Genomic DNA, 23,013 nt, shown 5'->3' with positions numbered 1-23,013 from the left:
GGATGAGATGGCTGGATGGCATCACTGACTCGATGGACGTGAGTCTCAGTGAACTCCGGGAGTTGGTGATGGACAGGGAGGCCTGGTGTGCTGCAATTCATGGGGTCGCAAAGAGTCGGACACGACTGAGCGACTGATCTGATCTGATCTGAACTTATGAAAGTCTTACATACGTCTGTGTCCTTTCCTGCATCGCTTCTCTTCAATAGGTTGAAAATCCCCAGGATCTGAGCAACTAATACCATAACCTGGCTAAAACATACTATAATATTTCCATTACTCACAAGTCTATTAAATGGTTATGGAAGAAAGTAAGCATAAATTCCAGCTAAGTCTACTCGGCCTAAGTCAATTGGCCAGTGAACCATGTGATCCAAGGAAGAGTGAAAATTTCCCCTGTTCCTTGTGGTGCCTTGGTTTCATGATGCTCAACATCCAGACATTAAAAAACACACATGGAGCCCTCCTGCCTAGAATGATGGGGATGCTCTCCATCGACTCTGGCAGGTCTGGCAGCCAACAGCCACATGTGGCTATTGAGCAATAAAGACGGGGGATGATGTGACTAAGGAGCTGAATTTTTAACTTCAACCGCTTTTGATTAGAGAAGGCAATGGCACCCCCTCCAGAACTCTTGCCTGGAAAATCCCATGCACGGAGGAGCCTGGTAGGCTGCAGTCCATGGGGTAGCTGAGAGTCGGACACGATTGAGCGACTTCACTTTCACTTTTCACTTTCATGCATTGGAGAAGGAAATGGCAACCCACTCCAGTGTTCTTGCCTGGAGAATCCCAGGGATGCGGGAGCCTGGTGGGCTTCCATCTATGGGGTCGCACAGAGTCAGACATGACTGAAGTGACTTAGCAGCAGCAGCTTTTGATTAATCAAAATGTAAACAGGCCCATGTGACTAGTTGCCACCTTTTTAACTTATGGAACTCTGGAAAATATTTATATCTTGTCAAAAAATTTTTTTGTCACTATAGTCTAATTTAAACACACACACACACAAACTGTAAACACATTAAGAAATAACCAAAGAAAAGTTGTTGCCGGTTAAACGCTAAGGCTTAATTGTTTCCACCAATGCTTTCTCAGCTTCTTTTGGCCTTTCTCTCAATTACAGTTCTCGCTGCTAACTCAGGGCACTAGACCAAAATCCAAGGTTGCCAGAGACAAAAGAACCCTTGAGTCGCTGACACCTCACTCTGAGGCTGTCTTCCAAAGAGCAAAGGAATGACATTGAATTACTCAACTACATTCAGTAGTAACATTGAAAGCATTCAAATAAAGATGTTTTTAAAACGTTTATGCATTCTATCAACAATAAAAAAAATATTAGAAGCCAAATATATGGCAAGCAATACTATTTTAGACATTTGGGATATAGAAGTGAACAAAGCAAGGAGGTCAAACCAAGTCAATCCTAAAGAAAATCAACTCTGAATATTCATTGGAAGGACTGATGCTGAAGCTCCACATGGAGCTTGGCCACATGATGCAAAGAGCTGACTCATTGGAAAAGACCCTGATGCTGGAAAAGATTGAAGGCAGGAGGAGAAGGAGATGACAGAGGATGAGATGGTTGGATGGCATCACTGACTCGATGGACATGAGTTTGAGCAAGCTCCAGGAGTTGGTGATGGACAGGGAGGCCTGGCGTGCTGCAGTCCTTGGGGTCACAATGAGTCAGACATGACTTACTAACTGAACAACAAAGTGAATAAATCAGAAAAAGATCCCTGACTTTCTCATGCTTATGTTTTAGTAGAGAGACCCAGTCAATAATGAGAAATAAACAGAGTATGTAAAAGCATCAGAAGTACTATTTGGAAAGAAGCATAGCAGAACAGAGGCTTCCCAGGTGGCGCTAGTGGTAAAGACTACGGCTGCCAATTCAGGAGATGCAAGAGATGCGGGTTTGATCCCTGGGTTGCGAAAATCCTCTGGAGGAGGTCACGGCAACCCACTCTAGGGTTCTTGCCTGGAGAATCCCTTGGACAGAGGAGCCGGCAGGCTAAGTCCATGGGGTCGCAAAAAGTCAGAGGACTGAAAAGCAGCAGCAGTGGCAGGATAAGGAAGGGAGAAACAGTGGTATTTGAGCAAAGACTGAAAGAAAGTGAAAGGGACATCTGAGAATCTGGGGGAGGAGCCTTCTAGTTACAGCTTCTCTGAGAAGCAGGATAGCCTGCTCAGGACTCATAAGAGGGGCAGGCACACACCTAGGAAAAGTCCGGACAGGGTTGGGTAGGGTGCCTCTACGCCTCCGTGGACTGAACAGGAAGTCTGAATTTTTCTAGGTTGATGGCATGTTTATATTGAATGACATTAACCTTTCCCCATGTATCTCCTCACTAACAGTACAGCCAAGTAGCAAAAAGGCACACCACCTGGTAACCAGGAGCCAAGTCTTCTTAGTCAACCCCTCCCCTCTAAGTATTGGAGGAAGATTCCAGATACTATTTCTTCATGAATCATGAAATGATCACACTGAATGATTTCTGTGGGTGCCCTTCCCCTGTCACAGTCTTTCACTTCCAGGACCGTTAGGCACTTCCAAAGGGTATTCATTTTCCAGAGCCGCTGTAACAAAGTACCACAGGCTGGACAATTTAAACAACGGAGATGTAGCGTCTCAGTGTGGAGGCTGAAGGCCCCAGATGAAGATGCTGGTGGGGATGGGTCCCTTCCCAGGGCTCTGAGGGAGCCCTGGGAAGGGACCTCAGAGCCTCTCCCCTGGCTTCTGGTGTTTTGCTGATGATCTCTGGTGTTCCCCGGCTTGTTACAAGCATCACCCTAATCTCTGCCTTCATCTTCCCTTCTCCTTGTGAACATGTCTGGGTAAATATTTCCCCTTTTTATAAGGGCATAGCCATGTCAGATGTCGGCCCCTTCTACTTCAGTATGACTTCATCGTAACTCATTATATCTGTGAAGACTATTTCCAAATAAGTCCACGTTCTGTGGGACTAGGGGCTGATACCTCAACACGTGAATTTGGGGAAGATGAGACTCAACCTGTAACACAAGATTGTGTTCAGTCACTAAGTCGTGTCTGGCGCTTTGCAACCGCATGGGCTGTTTCCTTTCCAGGCTCCTCTGTTCATGGAATATTTCCAGGCAGGAATAATGGAATGAGTTGCCATTTCCTCCTCCAGGGGATCTTTCTGACCCAGGGATCAAACCCATGTCTCTTGAGTCTCCTGCGTTGGTAGGCGGATTCTTTACTACTGAGCCCCCTGGAACACAAGGTTAAGAGTGTGAAACTGAAAAGCTTAGAGCGCTTGGCTAGACCTGGTCCATATTCTTTGCCCAGACATGAGCATCTCGACCGATTTTTTTTTTTTCCCCCAAAAGACACTTGCCTCTATACCAATGGGTGGTCCTGACAAGAGGGACTTATGGAACAGCTTCAAAATTCATGCTGACCTGAAAGACCCTGATATTCTAATGATTTTTAATGTTAAAGAAAAAAACCTTATTTGGATCTCTTTTCTTCTAGAAGTGGATGTCTATTTTCAAAATATTGCACTGGCAGCTTCAGCAGAAGCAATCTATTGCCTGCAAAGGGGGAGCTGAGCCAACATTTGCATGCAGATATCAATACAAGCCTAGAGGAAGCACAGGGAGAGCCCACAGGGAGCCGGGCAGCCTGCCACTCAGGCGCTCTCTTATAAAAGGCAGTGTTCCGTTTCCCTGACAAAATACGGAGGGGTTGTGCTTGATATTCATGGAAGCCGGGGCAAAAGAAGCCTCTAGTCTATTTGGAGAGGAACTCGCCCTTGACATGGAACTAGCTGGAGAAATCGCAGTTCTCTAGTTTTCAGAACTGATTGAGGTGGTGTGTTCTTACAGTAAAACAGGGAATGCTGTGTTTTGACTTCTATTTTATAGATCAATAAACAAAAGGCCTCAGGGACTTATTCGAGGTGGCACGGCTTTTCACAGCAGAGCTGGGATTAGAAATGATTGCTTCACAGGGTCACAAAATTCATATTCTTTCCATTACCTACACTGGTTCCAGACTTGAAAACCGGATTTGAAATCTAAAAGGCAAAAGGGAGAAAACAAAAAGACACTCTAAAAGCAATGCATGTCTAATTAAGAAAGGTACAACAAATCAACTCAAAACCTTCTTAAAGACGTGAAGATTTTTTTAAAAAAATCCGCCTGTGTGAACGTTTGATTACAGGATTAAGAATACTGAAGGGCATCACTGTTTACTAAGTGTTTTCACACATAAGATCTCATTTAATCCTCAGATGTTTATGGGAAGGTGACTTGTTTCACAACAAGGAAATTGAGGCCTAGGATGGTAAAGGATGAATTTAATATGTCACTGACCGTATAGAGCTTAGTTGAACACAAACCTATATTTAAAGCAAAGGCAAATGTTAATTCACTTAATCTACTTTTATCTCTTATGGTTTGTTTGCTTTGCTTCTGCCCCTTTAATGAAGCAGGCAGGCCAGTGAAGGGAGCTTAGGAGGACACATTACGGCCCCTCTCTGTGCTGTCCATCATCTGGTGTCCCCTCTCTCACTATTGCTTTCAGATTCATGCGGCTGATGACATTGCAGGCTCTTCCAGGGGTTTTTCTTCAAGGGTGTGGGGTGCAGGGTGCAGGATTGGGATGGATGGGCTACCCCCTTCTCTGGCTTAGCTGCCTTGCTCCATTTTTCTTCAGCCCTTTAGCTCTGGTTAAGAGACAGCCTGCAGCGACTGGCCCGGTTGCCTCCAGTGTCCCTCAGCCTTCAGCCTCCATGCTGGGTGAGAACAGGGGCATTGGCTGGGTGGCCAGGAGACCCCAAGCTCACATCTGTCTCTCCCTTGTCAGGCTCGGCACAGACTGGATGATGTCTTCCCTCAGGGCTCACATCCACACTTTAGAGAACTCAAACTGGGGCTCTGTGACAATCTTGAGGGGTGTGAAATGGGGGGAGAAGGGCTGGAGGTAGAAGAGGGAGAGGACACGTGTACACCTATGGCCAATTCATGTTCATGGACATCAGAAAAGAAATCAATATTGTAAAGCAATTCAGTTTAGTTCAGTTCTGTTGCTCAGTGTCCGACTCTTGGCAACCCATGGACCACAGTGTGCCAGGCCTCCCTGTCCATCACCAACTCCCGGAGTTTACTCAGACTCATGTCCATAGAGTCGGTGACACCATCCAACCATCTCATCCTCTGTCGTCCCCTTCTCCTCCTGCCTCGATCTTTCCCAGCATCAGGGTCTTTTCAAATGAGTCAGTTCTTCACATTGGGTGGCCAAAGTATTGGAGTTTCAGCTTCAGCATCAGTCCTTCCAATGAAGATTCAGGACTGATTTCCTTTAGGATAGACTGGTTGGATCTCCTTGCAGTCCAAAGGACTGTCAAGAGTCTTCTCCAGCACTGAAGTTCAAAAGCATCAATTCTCCTGCGCTCAGCTTTCTTTATAGTCTAACTCACATCTGTACATGATGACTGGAAAAACCATAGCTTTGACTAGATGGACCTTTGTTGACAAAGTAATGTCTCTACTTTTTAAAATGCTGTCTAGGTCAGTCATAACTTTTCTTCCAAGGAGCAAGCATCTTTTAATTTCATGGCTGCAGTCACCATCTGCTGTGATTTTGGAGCCCGCCAAAATAAAGTCTGTCACTGTGTCCATTGTTTCCCCATCTATTTCCCATGAAGTGATGGGACCAGATGCCATGATCTTCGTTTTCTGAATGTTGAGCTTTAAGCCAACTTTTTCACCCTCCTCTTTCACTTTCATCAAGAGGCTCTTTAGTTCTTCTTCACTTTCTGCCATAAGGGTGGTGTCATCTGCATATCTGAGGAGATCGATATTTCTCCTGGCAATCTTGATTCCAGCTTGTGCTTCTTCCAGTCCAGCATTTCTCATGATGTACTCTGCATATAAGTTAAATAAACAGGGTGACAATATGCAGCCTTGACGTACTCCTTTCCCAATTTGGAACCAGTCTGTTGTTCCATGTCCAGTTCTAACTGTTGCTTCCTGACTTGCATACAGATCCTTCAATTAAAAATTAATTAATTTAAGAAAAGAAAAGGGACCTAAAAAAATGCTTATTTACATGGGAATTCTCTGGAGGTCCAGTGAGTAGGATGTCACACTTCCACTGCAATGGGGAAGGTGGAGCAGTTTGATCCCTGTTGAGAAAATTAAGATCCAAACTAAGGTCCAGCTGTGTGGAATGGCAAACAAAACAAAACACAGAGAATTCAAACAAAAGGAGGTAGTAGAACACTTTGTGTGTCCTGGTCCTTCAGTGCCCACCCCCCATGGCTGGCCATGCGTTACATCTCTGTAGGACATCTGGAGTCCATGTTTCTCTTCCTTGGAATCCAGGACCTCCCTGCTCTTTCCTGTTTGGATGTTTAGCGTCTAACACTAACAGACACTTGGGGATGTTCTTCCCAGTAAACGTGTGAATGGATCTGTAACAGAATGGGTGGATTCTGCGATGTTTGGCCTGTTGAACAGGTGCTACTGGAAATCTTTTGAGTTGGAAAGCAAGGTGAAATGGAGGGAGCATAGTGCACGGAGAAATAAACAAGGAGTCTAGAGATGGGGGTTGTCCTCAGAGTCTGGAGGACTGAGCAGGTAAATCCATTTTAGAATTTATTGTTAGGGGGAAAAGAAAAAAAAACTTATCTCCCCCAGGAAAAACTTACGTTTTTCTTTTTAAAGATAATAAAAAAGTATTATATCCATCATCTATTTCTCTTGTCATTTTGCCTTATAAAGTATGGTGTTTAAATTCACATAACTAGTTAGTTCATTTTAGGGCATAGAAGTGAGAAGGGAATTTATCGTCCCAGTCTGCCAAAGGGGTTTTTTGACCTTTAATACGTTATAAAGATTCTTTTATTTTTTTTTTTAACCATCCTGCGAGGCTTATAGGATTTAGTTCACTGGTTAGGAATTGAAGCCGGGCCCTAGGCAATGAAAGCACCCATTTCTAACTACTGGACAGCCAGGGAATTCCCAAAAAATTCTTTAAAATATATATATAGATAAATAGATAATTGTATATGTTGTATGTGTTATATACATTATATAAATCCTTAAAATGTATACATATTTACAAAAAAACCCACATATACACACATACACACACACGTGTGTGTGTTCTCAGTTGCTCTGTTGTGTCCGACTCTTTTTGACCCTGTGGACTATAGCCTGCCAGGCTCCTCTGTCCATGGGATTTTCCAGACAAGAATACTGGAATAGGTTGCCGTTTCCTCTGACCCAGGAATGGATTCTGTGTCTCCTGCGTCTCTAGCACTTGGAGGTGGGTTCTTTACCACTGAGCCACCTGGGAAATCCCATACACACACAGACACACACACACACACACATACACACACCTCAAAGGGCATTTAACAGTTTACCACGTTTTCACACTTAAGATCTCATTTAATCCTCAGAAGTTTATGGGATGGCTATTTGTTTTTTTCAATAAGAAAATCAAGATCCAGGATGATAAAGGATGGATTTAACGTGTCACTGATAGGATGTGGCTTAGCAAACCTCAAACCTGTATTTGTATATATACATATATAATATACATATATTTGTGTAATGTGGTCCACTGGAGAAGGGAATGGCAAACCACTTCAGTATTCTTGCCTTGAGAACCCCATGAACAGTATGAAAAGGCAAAATGATAGGATACTGAAAGAGGAACTTCCCAGATCAGTAGGTGCCCAATATGCTACTGGAGATCAGTGGAGAAATAACCCCAGAAAGAATGAAGGGATGGAGCCAAAGCAAAAACAATACCCAGCTGTGGATGTGACTGGTGATAGAAGCAAGGTCCGATGCTGTAAAGAGCAATATTGCATAGGAACCTGGAATGTCAGGTCCACGAATCAAGGCAAATTGGAAGTGGTCAAACAGGAGATGGCAAGAGTGAATGTCGACATTCTAGGAATCAGCGAACTGAAATGGACTGGAATGGGTGAATTTAACTCAGATGACCATTATATCTACTACTGCTGGCAGGAATCCCTCAGAAGAAATGGAGTGGCCATCATGGTCAACCAAAGAGTCTGAAATGCAGTACTTGGATGCAATCTCAAAAATGACAGAATGATCTCTGTTCATTTCCAAGGCAAACCATTCAATATCACAGTAATCCCAGTCTGTGCCTCAACCAGTAACACTGAAGAAGCTGAAGTTGAACGGTTCTATGAAGACCTACAAGACCTTTTAGAAGTAACACCCAAAAAAGATGTCCTTTTCATTATAGGGGACTGGAATGCAAAAGTAGGAAGTCAAGAAACACCTGGAGTAACAGGCAAATTTGGCCTTGGAATACGGAATGAAGCAGGGCAAAGGCTAATAGAGTTTTGCTAAGAGAATGCACTGGTCATAGCAAACACCCTCTTCCAACAACACAAGAGAAGACTCTATACATGGACATCACCAGATGGTCAACACCGAAATTAGATTGATTATATTCTTTGCAGCCAAAGTTGGAGAAGCTCTACACAGTCAGCAAAAACAAGACCAGGAGCTGACTGTGGCTCACACCATGAACTCCTTATTTCCAAATTCAGACTTAAATTGAAGAAAATAGGGAAAACCACTAGACCATTCAGGTATGACCTAAATCAAATCCCTTATGATTATACAGTGGAAGTGAGAAATAGATTTAAGGGCCTAGATCTGATAGATAGAGTGCCTGATGAACTATGGAATGAGGTTCGTGACATTGTACAGGAGACAGGGATCAAGGCCATCCCCATGGAAAAGAAATGCAAAAAAGCAAAATGGCTGTGTGGCGAGGCCTTACAAATAGCTGTGAAAAGAAGAGAAGCGAAAAGCAAAGGAGAAAAGGAAAGAAATAAGTATCTGAATGTAGAGTTCCAAAGAATAGCAAGAAGAGATAAGAAAGCCTTCTTCAGCGATCAATGCAAAGAAATAGAGGAAAACAACAGAACAGGAAAGACTAGAGATCTCTTCAAGAAAATCAGAGATACCAAGGGAACATTTCATGCAAAGATGGGCTCGATAAAGGACAGAAATGGTATGGACCTAACAGAAGCAGAAGATAGATATTAAGAAGAGGTGGCAAGAATACACAGAAGAACTGTACATAAAAGATCTTTATGACCCAGATAATCACGATGGTGTGATCACTCACCTAGAGCCAGACATCCTGGAATGTGAAGTCAAGTGGGCCTTAGAAAGCATCACTATGAACAAAGCTAGTGGAGGTGATAGAATTCCAGTTGAGCTATTCAAATCCTGGAAGATGATGCCATGAAAGTGCTGCATTCAATATGCCAGCAAGTTTGGAAAACTCAGCAGTGACCACAGGACTGGAAAAGGTCAGTTTTCATTCCAATCCCAAAGAAAGGCAATTCCAAAGAATGCTCAAACTACCGCACAATTGCACTCATCTCACACACTAGTAAAGTAATGCTCAAAATTCTCCAAGCCAGGCTTCAGCAATATGTGAACCATGAACTTCCTGATGTTCAAGCTGGTTTTAGAAAAGGAAGAGGAACCAGAGATCAAATTGCCAACATCTGCTGGATCATGGAAAAAGCAAGAGAGTTCCAGAAAAACATCTATTTCTGCTTTATTGACTATGCCAAAGCCTTTGACTGTGTGGATCACAATAAACTGTGGAAAATTCTGTAAGAGATGGGAATACCAGACCACCTGTTCTGCCTCTTGAGAAATCTGTATGCAGGTCAGTAAGCAACAGTTAGAACTGTTGACACCACCCTTATGGCAGAAAGTGAAGAGGAACTAAAAAGTCTCTTGATGAAAGTGAAGGTGGAGAGTGAAAAAGTTGGCTTAAAGCTGAACATTCAGAAAAAGAAGATCATGGCATCTGGTCCCATCACTTCATGGGAAATAGATGGGGAAACAGTGGAAACCATGTCAGACTTTATTTTTTGGGGCTCCAAAATCACTGCAGATGGTGACTGCAGCCATGAAATCAAAAGACGCTTACTCCTTGGAAGGAAAGTTATGACCAACCTAGACAGCATATTCAAAAGCAGAAACATTACTTTGCCAACAAAGGTTTGTCTAGTCAAGGCTATGGTTTTTCCTGTGGTCATGTATGGATGGGAGAGTTGGTCTGTGAAGAAGGCTGAGTGCCGAAGAATTGATGCTTTTGAAGTGTGGTGTTGGAGAAGACTCTTGAGAGTCCCTTGGACTGCAAGGAAATCCAACCAGTCCATTCTGAAGGAGATCAGCCCTGGGATTTCTTTGGAAGAAATGATGCTGAAGCTGAAACTCCAGTACTTTGGGCACCTCATGCGAAGAATTGACTCATTGGAAAAGACTCTGATGCTGGGAGGGATTGGGGGCAGGAGGAGAAGGGGAGCCAGAGGATGAGATGGCTGGATGGCATCACTGACTCAGAGGTGAGTCTCAGTGAACTCCGGGAGTTGGTGATGGACAGGGAGGCCTGGCGTGCTGCGATTCATGGGGTCGCAAAGAGTCGGACACGACTGAGCAACTGAACTGAACTGAACTGATATATATATAGACTTCCCTGGTGGCTCAGACAGTAAAGCATCTGCCTGCAGTGCGGGAGACCCGGGTTCAGTCCCTGGGTTGGGAAGATCCCCTGGAGAAGGAAATGGCAACCCACTCCAGTACTCTTGCTTGGAAAATTCCATGGACTGAGAGTCTTTATATATATATATATATATATATATATATATATATATATATATATAAAGACTATACTTTTTTTTGGAAGTAGAGTTAATAATTTCTAATAACCTTCTGCCTATGAATGCTAATTCAAATTCTAAGTATGAAAATAATTTTAAATCTTTGCATCACACATGAATGCCTTCTGGATGATTTTGGAATAATTCGTAGATGATTTGGTGGGTATTTCGTTGATTTGAGCTCTTTCCCACCAAGGTCTTAGACTCACAGTCTCAGGGCTGGAAGGCTTGTCTCCACTAAATATAACATATAAACAGTTGGTTTGCAGCCCCCTGATGTCAAGACAGGCACTGCCTCCTGGAACTGCCTGTCTATAAGTATTAGGAAGGTCATACTTTAGACTTGGAGGAGGAAATGGCAACCCAATCCAGTGTTCTTGCCTGGAGAATCCCATATACAGAGGAGCCTGATAGGCTACAGTACATGGGGTCTCAGAGTCGGACATGACTGAGCACACGTACATACCTTAGACAGAGCCATTCTTTATATCTCTCCAGATTAGTCATCTGCATTTGGTGTCAACACATAGCATCACACAGAAAATTCTTTTATCTTTACTACATGGTGTCCTTGTGGGTGTGTCTGGGTCTATTCAGTTCAGTTCAGTCACTCAGTCAGGTCCAACTCTTTACAACCCCATGAACCACAGTATGACAGGCCTCCCTGTCCATCACCAACTCCTGGAGTTCACCCAGACTCATGTCTATTGAGTTGGTGATGCCATCTAGCTATCTCATCATCTGTCGTCCCCTTCTCCTCCTGCCTTCAATCTTTCCCAACATCAGGGTCTTTTCAAATGAGTCAGCTCTTCACATCAGGTGGCCAAAGTATTGGAGTTTCAGCTTCCACATTAGTCCTTCCAATGAACACCCAGGACTGATCTCCTTTATGATGGACTTGTTGGATCTCTTTGCAGTCCAAGAGACTCTCAAGAGTCTTCTCCAACACCACAGTTCAAAAGCATCAATTCTTTGGTGCTCAGGTTTCTTCCCAGTCCAACACTCACATCCATATATGACTACTGGAAAAACCATAGCCTTGACTAGATGGACCTTTGTTGACAAAGTAACGTCTCTGCTTTTTAAAATGCTGTCTAGGTTGGTCATAACTTTCCTTCCAAGGAGTAAGCGTCTTTTCATTTCATGGCTGCAGTCACCATCTGCTGTGATTTTGGAGCCCCAAAATATAAAGTCAACCACTGTTTCCGCTGTTTCCCCATCTATTTCCCATGAAGTGATGGGACTGGATGCTATGATCTTCGTTTTCTGAATGTTGAGCTTTAAGCCAACTTTTTCACTCTCCTCTTTCATTTTCATTAAGAGGTTCTTTAGTTCTTCTTCACTTTCTGCCATAGGGGTGGTGTCATCTGCATATCTGAGGTTACTGATATTTCTCCTGGCAATCTTGATTCCAGCTTGTGCTTCAGATTCCAGCTTGTGCTTCATCCAGCCCAGCATTTCTCATGATGTACTCTGCATGTAAGTTAAATGAGCAGGGTGACAATATACAGCCTTGACATACTCCTTTTCCTATTTGGAACCAGTCTGTTGTTCCATGTCCAGTTCTAACTGTTGCTTCCTGACCTGCATACAGGTTTCTCAAGAGGCAGGTCAGGTGGTCTGGTATTCCCATCTCTTACAGAATTTTCCACAGTTTATTGTGATCCACACAGTCAAAGGCTTTGGCATAGTCAATAAAGCAGAAATAGATGTTTTTCTGGAACTCTCTTGCTTTTTCGATGACCCAGTAGATGTTGGCAATTTGATCTCTGGTTCCTCTTCCTTTTCTAAAACCAGCTTGAACATCTGGAAGTTCATAGTTCATGTATTGCTGAAGCCTGGCCTGGAGAATTGCAGCGACATTTAACCTATGCAGAATTATCATCCTTAGATGGGATGGTTTTGAGTTCTTTCTACACCTTTTTACACTCCCCAAATGTATTTCAGTTTGTCTGTACGTTTGGGCACTGCAATTACTGTTTATTTTTATTCTATGCTTTTCCAAGTTGGCTAAGTATAGATTGGCAGTGTTTTTGAGTGAGACTCGTAGTGGGAAAAACTTATTATAGCATCCATAAATTACATGGGAGAAGAAACTGAGGCTCCAGAAGGAAGGGGATGGGTGAGAGGTCACCCAGCATGTTAGAGGTAGTGCTGGGCAAAAAGCTGAGTGCTTCTCTGTTCCACTCTCTTCCAATCACAGGCAGCACCCCCTAGGGCCTTGGTGAAGCTTCCTTTATCAGGCTGCAAAGATCCAGGACTCCATCTCATCAAATAGGCCATCTTTTCATTCTCACTGTTACTCACACATTTTCCCCAGACCCCCACCAACCAATACGTAACTAGCACCAGACCCTGACTGAGCATCTGTTTAGATACCGTCTCACTTAGTTTGACAACAACATCGTGAATTCAGCATCTCTTTCCACTTTGCTAACGAGGAAACTAGAGATTCGGGAGAAAAACTGGCATTCCTCAAATCACAGTTAGGAAATAGTACATCTGTAAGGCAAATTCAGATCTGTTTTCTACTCACGGCATTGAGGGTTTAATGCCAGGGACCGTGACCTCTTGCCACATGAAACACAGCTCCTGGTTTTACACCTTGAGCTTTGGTTTTTAAGTACTGAAGTAACACAGTAGACATAGATGAGAAATGTGAATCTATGATGTGAGAAGTCAGACAGTGATTCTTTTAATGGTGTCTGGGAGGTGGCACAAGGGGCTTTTGGCTACTTCCAATGTTTGTTTCCTATCTAGCTGACCTTGTGAAAATTCATCGAACTGCTAGGACTTGCATATTTTTCTGCATTTATTTACATCTTTTTTAAAGTAAAAATTTTAAAGACGTATTCGTCTGGGGTTCTAAGCATTTGGTCCTCATCTTTCGTTCTTTCTACCTCTATGGACAATGTTTGCTGTTTGCTGCTGTTAAGTTTTTAAGTTGTGTCTGACTCTGTGAGTCAGACACAAAGAGTCATGGATTGTAGGCTGCTAGGCTCCCTATCCATAGGATTTCCCAGGCAAGAGTCCTGGAGTGGGTTGCCATGCCCTTCTCCAGTGGGTCTTCCCTACCCAGGGATCGAATCCACATCTCTTAAGTCTCATGCACTGCTGGCGAGTTCTTTATCACTAGCACCACCTGGAAGTTAGTTCAGTTTCTGGACAACAGACAACCAGGAAACAGACACGTAAACAGTCAGCTCTGCAACGTGCCTATGTTTGAATAACACTTTGCAGCTAAATCCATTTCATTGCTTGGCCTCTATTGCATTTATTTTTATAACCCTGCTGGGTTATGTTAAATTTCTCTGTTAGCAGAGAAAACTGAGTTTCAGCACAAACAAATCTTTCATCAGGAGTCAGGATTTGAATCCAGGGTTTTTTGTCATTGCTGCTCTTTGTTGGTTTGTTTTGGTTTCTAAAACCTGTTTTTTAATCCCTTTCTGAACCAGCACAATAATGGCTGCTTTTCCATCCAGAGAACTCAAAACAACTGTAAGCCAACATTTATAGCAAGGGTAAGTCACCACTGTCTGTGACATTTTGTTCCAAGCTGTGACACCATTTTGCAAGCTTTGACGCTGGTAGGTCATTCTTCAGTGAAGACTATTTACTTCACAAATATCAAAATAATGCCTTACATTTCTATTTCTCTTTTTGTACACTCAAATGGCTTTTTAAAAAAATTACTGAATTATAACATAATCTCCTTGAAGATATTTTTCAAGGCAGTTAAACGCAGCATGTGGAATGTAATATCATATCCATAGACTGAAATCATGACGGTGCACACAGCTTTGACCCCACATTGACCACAAAGACAGCTACCTCACAACTGACAGCCCCTGGCTAACAGCAGTTTTAACGTGCATTCTGATTTCACAGGTTGGCAGTTTGCTGGTTTGACAATCAGTGGGTCGGGAACCAATGATAAAATGTTTACTGAGTTGTAAAGTTGAAGGAGAAAGGAGGAAGGGAAAGAGGGAAGGAAGGAAGGGAGAGAAAGAAGGGAAAAAATAAGGAGAAAAGAAGAAAAAGAGGATGAAAGCAAAGAAGAAATCTGTCAATAATGACTAAATCTTAAGTAACGGGATTGGAAAAATACTGTATTTATAAAGGCAATGCTGGCTTTCTTCCAGATCTTACAAGTTCCAGAAAGTTCTCTAAACACCAGGTTTTGAAAACACAAAACAGCTCCACGGCCACCACTTGTTTTCAGGGTCTTGACCAACAGAAGATTAATGGGTAATATAGTTGCTCATTGGCTTCCCAGGTGGCTCAGTGGTAAAGAATCTGTCTGCAAAGCAGGAGACACAAGTTGGATCCTCTGGGTTGGGAAGATCCTCTGGGGAAGGAAATCGCAACCTGCTCCAGGATTCTTGCCTGGGAAATCCCACGGATGAGGAGCCTGGATCACAAAAGAGTCAGGCATGACCTAGAGACTCAACAGTAACAAACAACAGTTGCTCATGGTGAGCTGAGGAAATCAGTATCCAAGAAAGCATCTCAGTGGTCAGCTATGTGAGACAGTGACTGCCACTCCCCCCACCAGAACTAGTTACAGGGAAAGCATATGCTTACACTGCTAACTTATTAAGAAATTAGGTGATGAGATTCCCAGGCAAGGGCTTTCCAGGTGGCTCAAAGTATCCACCTGACAATAGAGGAGTTTCCTGGGCATAATTTATCCAACCCATGAAATACTTAGGCTCAATCATTAATCCCACAGAACAGGTGGGAATACTTCTTTCAATAAGAAGATGAGTTCTGAGCATTTTAACCAAGATCCAATAAAATGGGAGGTAGGGGCAGGAGTTGGGGCAGGGAGAGATTCTAATCAAAGGCTAATATTTTCTTTCTTGTTAATTTCCTTATTCAGTCATTCTTCTCCTCCTTTCAGTTCTGGTTGAACTTCTCATGCAGGTCAGAAAGTCCTTGATATGCAACAATCGTAATCCTGAAAGTATTGGAATATGGGCCAGAGAGTCTTGGGTCTTGTTACTCAACAAAGACTCTCTCCTTGCCAAAACTTCAGCTAGGCTCCTCCAAACCTACTACTGGGCTCAGCCTCTAGATCTCAACCTTGGCCTAAGCAGACTTGAACAATACTGATATTGTTTCTCATGACTCAAAGCTAGATCCATAGGATGATACCAGCTCCCTTAAAGTGCCTTCCTGAGAAATCTCAAGGCCGCTGAAAGAACTGACTGTGTATTTTAGCCATACCTGGAGTTCAGTTCAGGTCAATTCAGTCGCTCAGTCATGTCTGACTCTTTGGGATCACATGAACTGCAGCACGCCAGGCCTCCCTGTCCACCACCAACTCCCAGAGTTCACCCAAACTCATGTCCATTGACTTGGTGATACCATCCAACCATCTCATTCTCTGTCATCCCCTCCTCCTCCAGCCCTCAATCTTTCCCAGGATCAAGGTCTTTTACAATGAGTCAGCTCTTTGCATCAGGTGGCCAAAATATTGGAGTTTCAGCTTCAACTACAGTCCTTCCAATGAACACCCAGGACTGATCTCCTTTAGGATGGACTGGTTGGATCTCTTTGCAGTCCAAGGGACTCTCAAGAGGCTTCTCCAACACCATAGTTCAAAACATCAATTTTTCGGAGCTCAGCTTTCTTCACAGTCCAACTCTCACATCCATACATGACCACTGGGAAAACCATAGCCTTGACTAGATGGACCTTTGTTGAAAAAGTAATGTCTCAGCTTTTCAATATGCTATCTAGGTTGGTCATAACTTTCCTTCCAAGGAGTAAGCATCTTTTAATTTCATGGCTGCAATCACCATCTGCAGTGATGTTGGAGCCCCCAAAAATAAAATCAGCCACTGTTTCCACTGTTTCCCAATCATTTTGCAAAGAAGTGATAGGACCATATGCTATGATCTTATTTTTCTGAATGTTGAGCTTTAAGCGCACTTTCCTCTTTCACTTTCATCAAGAGGCTCTTTAGTTCTTCACTTTCTGCCATAAGGGTGGTGTCATCTGCATATCTGAGGTTGTTGATATTTCTCCTGGCAATCTTGATTCCAGCGTGTGCTACATCCAGCCCAGCATTTCTCATGATGTACTCTGCATATAAGTTAAATAAGCAGGGTGACAATATACAGCCTTGACATACTCCTTTTCCTATTTGGAACCAGTTTGTTGTTCCATGTCCAGTTCTAACTGTTGCTTCCTGACCTGCATACAGGTTTCTCAAGAGGCAGGTCAGGTGGTCTGGTATTCTCATGTCTTGAAGAATTTTCCAGTTTATTGTGATCCACACAGTCAAAGGCTTTGGCATAGTCAATAAAGCAGAAATGTTTTTCTGGAACTCTCTTGCTTTTTTGATGATCCAGCAAATGTTGGCAATTTGATCTCTGGTTCCTCTTCCTTTTCTAAAATCAGCTTGAACATCTGAAAGTTCATGGTTCATGTAGCTGAAGCCTGGCTTGAAGAATTTTGAGCATTACTTACTGGTGTGTGAGATGAGTACAATTGTGCAATAGTTTGATCATTCTTTGGCATTGGCTTTCTTTGGGATTGGAATGAAAACTGACCTTTTCCAGTCCTGTGGCCACTGCTGAGTTTTCCAAATTTGCTGGCATATTGAGTGCAGCACTTTCACAGCATCATCTTCCAGGATTTGAAATAGCTCAACTGGAATTCCATCACCTCCACTAGCTTTGTTCATAGTGATACTTTCTAAGGCCCACTTGACTTCACATTCCAGGATGTCTGACTCTATGTGAGTGATCACACCATCGTGATTATCTGGGTCATGAAGATATTTTATGTACAGTTCTTCTGTGTATTCTTGCCACCTCTTCTTAATATTTTCTGCTTCTGTTAGGTCCATACCATTTCTGTCCTTTATCGAGCCCATCTTTGCATGAAATGTTCCCTTGGTGTCTCTAATTTTCTTGAAGAGACCTCTAGTCTTTCCCATTCTATTGTTTTCTTCTATTTCTTTGTATTGATTGCTGAGGAAGGCTTTCTTATCTCTTCTTGTTATTCTTTGGAATTCTGCATTCAAATGGTATACTTTCCTCTTCTTTGCTTTTTGCTTCTCTTCCTTTCTCAGCTATTTGTAAGGCCTCCTCAGACAGCCATTTCACCTTTTTGCATTTCTTTTTCTTGGGGATGGATGATCTTGATCCCTGTCTCCTGTACAATGTCACGAACCTCATTCCATAGTTCATCAGGCACTCTGTCTATCAGATCTAGTCCCTTAAATCTATTTCTCACTTCCACTGTATAATCATAAGGGATTTGATTTAGGTCATACCTGAATAGTCTAGTAGTTAGTGTTAAGAGTTAGGACCCCCAAATCCAGACTCTATGGGAGGTAGGGGAGACCTATCTTCCATGAGCACCCACCAGGAAAGTACCAGTTAGCAAACCCTGATGGGTTTCACATGCACCTTTGTGTTCCTTTTTGCTTTTTGTGAATTTTGCCTTTCTGCTTCTATTGAGCCTTCTTATTCCAATCCTAAAGAAAGGCAATGCCAAAGAATGCTCAAACTACCACACAACTGCACTCATCTCACATGCTAGTAAAGTAATGCTCAAATTTCTCCAAGCCAGGCTTCAGCAATACGTGAACTGTGAACTTCCAGATGTTCAAGCTGGTTTTAGAAAAGGAAGAGGAATCAGAGACCAAATTGCCAACATCCGCTGGATCATGGAAAAAGCAAGAGAGTTTCAGAAAAACATCTATTTCTGCTTTATTGACTATGCCAAAGCCTTTGACTGTGTGGATCACAATAAACTGCAGAAAATTATGAAAGAGATGGGAATACCAGACCACCTGACCTGCCTCTTGAGAAATTTGTATGCAGGTCAGGAAACAACAGTTCGAACTGGACATGGAACAACAGACTGGTTCCAAATAGGAAAAGGAGTACATCAAGGCTGTATATTGTCACCCTGCTTATTTAACTTATATGCAGAGTACATCATGAGAAACGCTGGGCTGGATGAAGCAGAAGCTGGAATCTGAAGCACAAGCTGGAATCAAGATTGCCGGGAGAAGTATCAATAAACTCAGATATGCAGATGACACCACCCTTATAGCAGAAAGTGAAGAGGAACTAAAAAGCCTCTTGATGAAGGTGAAAGAGGAGAGTGAAAAAGTTGGCTTAAAACTCAACATTCAGAAAACGAAGATCATGGCATAAGGTCCCATCACTTCATGGGAAATGGATTGGGAAACATTGGAAACAGTGTCAGACTTTATTTTTTTGGGCTCCAAAATCACTGCAGATGGTGACTGCAGCCATGAAATTAAAAGACGCTTATTCCTTGGAAGAAAAGTTATGACCAACCTAGATAGCATATTGAAAAGCAGAGATATTACTTTGCCAACAAAGATGCATCTAGTCAAGGCTATGGTTTTTCCAGTGGTCATGTATGGATGTGAGAGTTGGACTGTGAAGAAAGCTGAGTGCTGAAGAATTGATGCTTTTGAACTGTGGTGTTGGAGAAGACTCTTGAGAGTCCCTTGGACTGCAAAGAGATCCAACCAGTCCATTCTGAAGGAGATCAGCCCTGGGATTTCTTTGGAAGGAATGATGCCAAAGCTGAAACTCCAGTACTTTGGCCACCTCATGCAAAGTGTTGACTCACTGGAAAAGACTATGATGCTGGGAGGGATTGGGGGCAGGAGGAGAAGGGGATGACAGAGGATAAGATGGCTGGATGGCATCACTGACTCGATGGACATGAGTCTGAGTGAACTCCGGGAGTTGGTGATGGACAGGGAGGCCTGGCGTGCTGCAATTCATGGGGTCACAAAGAGTCGGACACGACTGAGCGACTGAACTGTACTGAACTGAACTGATTCCATTCCCTCCCCTCTCCTGCCTTTTACATGCTCAGACGCCATGGTACATATGGAGGTCAAGTTCAGTTCACGCTGGATTCGTTTCCCTATTGCAATAATGCATTACAACCTGTCCTTAGGATTTTATGTAGACTCTGCCTTTGTTTATTGCTGACACTACAAACTTGCCACATGACCTTGGGCAAAATGCTTCATTCTTCTGGGTTCCCTCAAGGTCAAGGATGTTAAGCATTGAGAGATTCAGGGACCGTGATAAACAGGTAATGTCCTTCTACAGTTTCAGTGTCTGTGGGTGGTAATGCATCACCAAGTTGAACTTTCTATACTCCCAGAAATAACATTTTGTTTTTAAATAACAGGTTTTAATTGAAGTGTGCTATAATACAGATTCCCTGTAGAAACTTTGGAAAATATGGGAGCAAAATGTAGAAGAGAAAGAAAGATAATCAGGGAGGAAAACTTGGAAGGAAGATTAAAGCATGCAGCAGACATAATTGTTTTCAATATTTCGGTTTCCCTGGTGGCTCAGACAGTAAAGAATCTGCCTGCAGTACAGGATCCCTAGGTTGGGAAGATTCCCTTGACAAGAGAATGGCTACCCACGCCAGTATTCTTGCCTGGAGAATCCCATGGACAGAGGAGCCTGGTGGGCCACAGTCCATGGGGTGGCAGAGTAGGACATGTTTGAACAACTTTCACTTTTACTTTTCATTGTCTCTAGTATTTTTTGTGCACACAGATTTATAAACATTGCTGAGATATAGTATATACTTAGCTTTTTTTCTTTTCACTTATTATTTTGGACAAGCTCATATGTCATCAATCTTTGAAAAATCTGACTTTTAGTGACTAGCGAGAACTCCATCAAATGGATTAACCATAATTAATCTAAATATTTTTCCATTATTTGTCTTTTCAATTATCTTGTTTATTTTCTATTCACAAGAATGCTGCTCTGAGCAACTGCATACACTGATATAGGCATATATTTAGGCTTTCGCAAATAACAAATTGGAAGGATTAAATGACTAATTTAAAGGCTTCAGTTCAGTTCAGTTCAGTTCAGTCACTCAGTTGTGTCCGACTTTGTGACCCCATGAATCGTAGCATACCAGGCCTCCCTGTCCATCACCAACTTCCGGAGTTTACTCAAACTCATGTTCATCGAGTCGGTGATGCCATCCAGCCATCTCATCCTCTGTCATCCCCTTCTCCTCCTGCCCCCAATCCCTCCCAGCATCAGAGTCTTTTCCAATGAGTCAACTCTTCGCATGAGGTGGCCAAAGTATTGGAGTTTCAGCTTCAGCATCAGTCCTTCCAATGAACACCCAGGACTGATCTCCTTCAGAATGGACTGGTTGGATTTCCTTGCAGTCCAAAGGACTCTCAAGAGTCCTCTCCAACACCACAGTTCAAAACATCAATTCTTTGCTGCCCAGTTTTCTTTATAGTCCAACTCTTGCATCCATACATGACCACTGGAAAAACTATAGTCTTGACTAGATGGATCTTTGTTGGCAAAATAATGTCTCTGCTTTTGAATATGCTATCTAGGTTGGTAAAGGAGTAAGCGTCTTTTAATTTAATGGCTCCAATCACCATCTGCAGGGATTTTGGAGCCCCAAAAAATAAAGTCTGACACTGTTTCCACTGTTTCCCCATCTATTTGCCATGAAGTGATGGGACCAGATGCCATGATCTTTGTTTTCTGAATGTTGAGCTTTAAGCCAACTTTTTCACTCTCTTCTTTCACTTTCATCAAGAGGCTTTTTAGTTCCTCTTCACTTTCTGTGTCATCTGTATAAGGCCTAGGACCAATTTTAGCTTGTCCTGCAGACAGGTTGCAGCAATTTCCCTTACCAGCAGGTTATCAGACAGTTCCTACTCACTAACATCAAATTACATGTAATAATTACAACAAAACTCCACAGCACATTCTCTTTACTTACTAGAAGCAAATCTTATGTTACAATACTAGGATTAATATTTTTATTTCATATTTACTTCTGATTTGTAAATCTTCTCTTGTAAGCTGCCGTTTTGTACTTACACTTTTTGGGGGTGAAGGGAATGCACATTTTTCCTTGTAGATCTGAAGTCTTTAAATGATAAGGATATAAAACAATGCTATGTTTGCTATGGATTTTTTGGACTGTATCTTATTTTTATTGTTTAAGGTGTTTTGTTTATAATAGCTAAGGAAATCTATTTTTAGGACAGAAGTCAAGCTCCCTGAAGTCATGGAAATATATCACTTCCCACCAGAAATACATTCTTTCAGTATTAGCACAGAACTTTTAAAACAATAAACATGAGATTCACATCCGAATTGTCCCTTTAATTTTTTTCAACAAAACTTGACTCTCAGCTCACAGTAACAACAAAACTTAAATTCCATTATTTTAATTCTCTAGCTATTTTTTAAACCATGAAAACTATCCAAAAAGAAAAGGCAAAAATCATTTTAAAAATAATTTTTCCAACTCTTCTCTCCTGTAGTAGCCACCACAAAGTCAGAACGTTTCTTCCATGAGAGAATATCACTATTCCACAAGAGTCTAACAGGATGTAACTGCAGAAATGGAATCTTTCTCAAAAGTGGCAAAAATAAGGGATGAAAACTTTGGGCTAAAACTCATATGAGTCAAGTGCAGTTAAAATTTCAGTCTTTTAGCATCACTGATTTTCTTTATTAGCCCTGTCTCCTTGGAAGGCTTTAGGAATATATATCTATTTATGGATTTCCCCCTTCTTGTCAGTATCCTGAGTAACTGTGTGTCTTCCTCCTCTTCTGCAGGCTATCAAGCTGCTACTATGTCCTTCAGTCTGAACTTTTCTAAACGTATGCCCTCATAGTCTTTTCTGTTCATAGTTTTAATCTTGAACTATAACGTAACCAGCTCCTACACACAACATACCTGGCCCTGATCCTTCCTTCGACTGATCTAGTGCCTCATTGTCCAATAAAAGTCACATATGACATCCTACCAGGATAGAACTTCTGCTAAGATTCTGGCATCTTCCCCTCCAGCATTTTGTTGTGCTTATTATAAATATTGCATACGCTACTGTTTCTCACTTTTTTATTTAAAATTATGTTGTCACCATTTTCCCAAACCATAATTTTTAGTAGCTACAGGGTAATCAATTCAATGACTCCCCAATAGATAGAAATTTAAGATGCTTTTCAGCTATCCCTTGAGAAATGAAATATTTTCTGTAATTATTATCAGTAATATTATCAGTAAACAAAGGATGTCATGTCATCAGTGATTGCAACAACCAATGGTGAGCTGGTGAGCCTTGAGGAACTCAGGAAGGAAAGAATACCTGCCATTAAGCAAACATCAGACTGCAGCCACTCCCTCCCTGGTGGGCCCTGAGGAAACTCAGAATGTTAAAGCACAGGATACTGGCCCCAGATATGTGAGGTGTATATCAAAGGAATGATTTC

The 23,013-nt window shown here is 42.3% G+C and overlaps 1 long non-coding RNA gene across 8 annotated transcripts in view; it reads right to left on the bottom strand.

Annotated features, from left to right (window-relative positions):
• LOC102400625 overlaps positions 1-23,013 on the bottom strand; it is a 57,897-nt gene that overhangs the window by 8,974 nt on the left and 25,910 nt on the right. The window contains exons 4-5 of one of the 8 annotated variants that reach the window (XR_006639828.1): positions 6,082-6,157; positions 2,073-4,045 (exon numbers count right to left, since the gene is read on the bottom strand). The exons of 5 other annotated variants lie outside the window; for them this stretch is intronic. This is a non-coding gene — a long non-coding RNA (uncharacterized LOC102400625). Of the gene's footprint in view, positions 1-2,072; positions 4,046-5,981; positions 6,158-23,013 lie in introns of those variants that run through there. 2 more of the 8 variants (XR_006639827.1, XR_006639825.1) reach the window with 2 other exon arrangements.

This window comes from Bubalus bubalis, chromosome 12 (assembly GCF_019923935.1).
Source record: "Bubalus bubalis isolate 160015118507 breed Murrah chromosome 12, NDDB_SH_1, whole genome shotgun sequence".
In the NCBI taxonomy this organism is placed as follows: Eukaryota; Metazoa; Chordata; class Mammalia; order Artiodactyla; family Bovidae; genus Bubalus; species Bubalus bubalis.
This window is presented reverse-complemented; position numbering and strand designations above follow the sequence as displayed.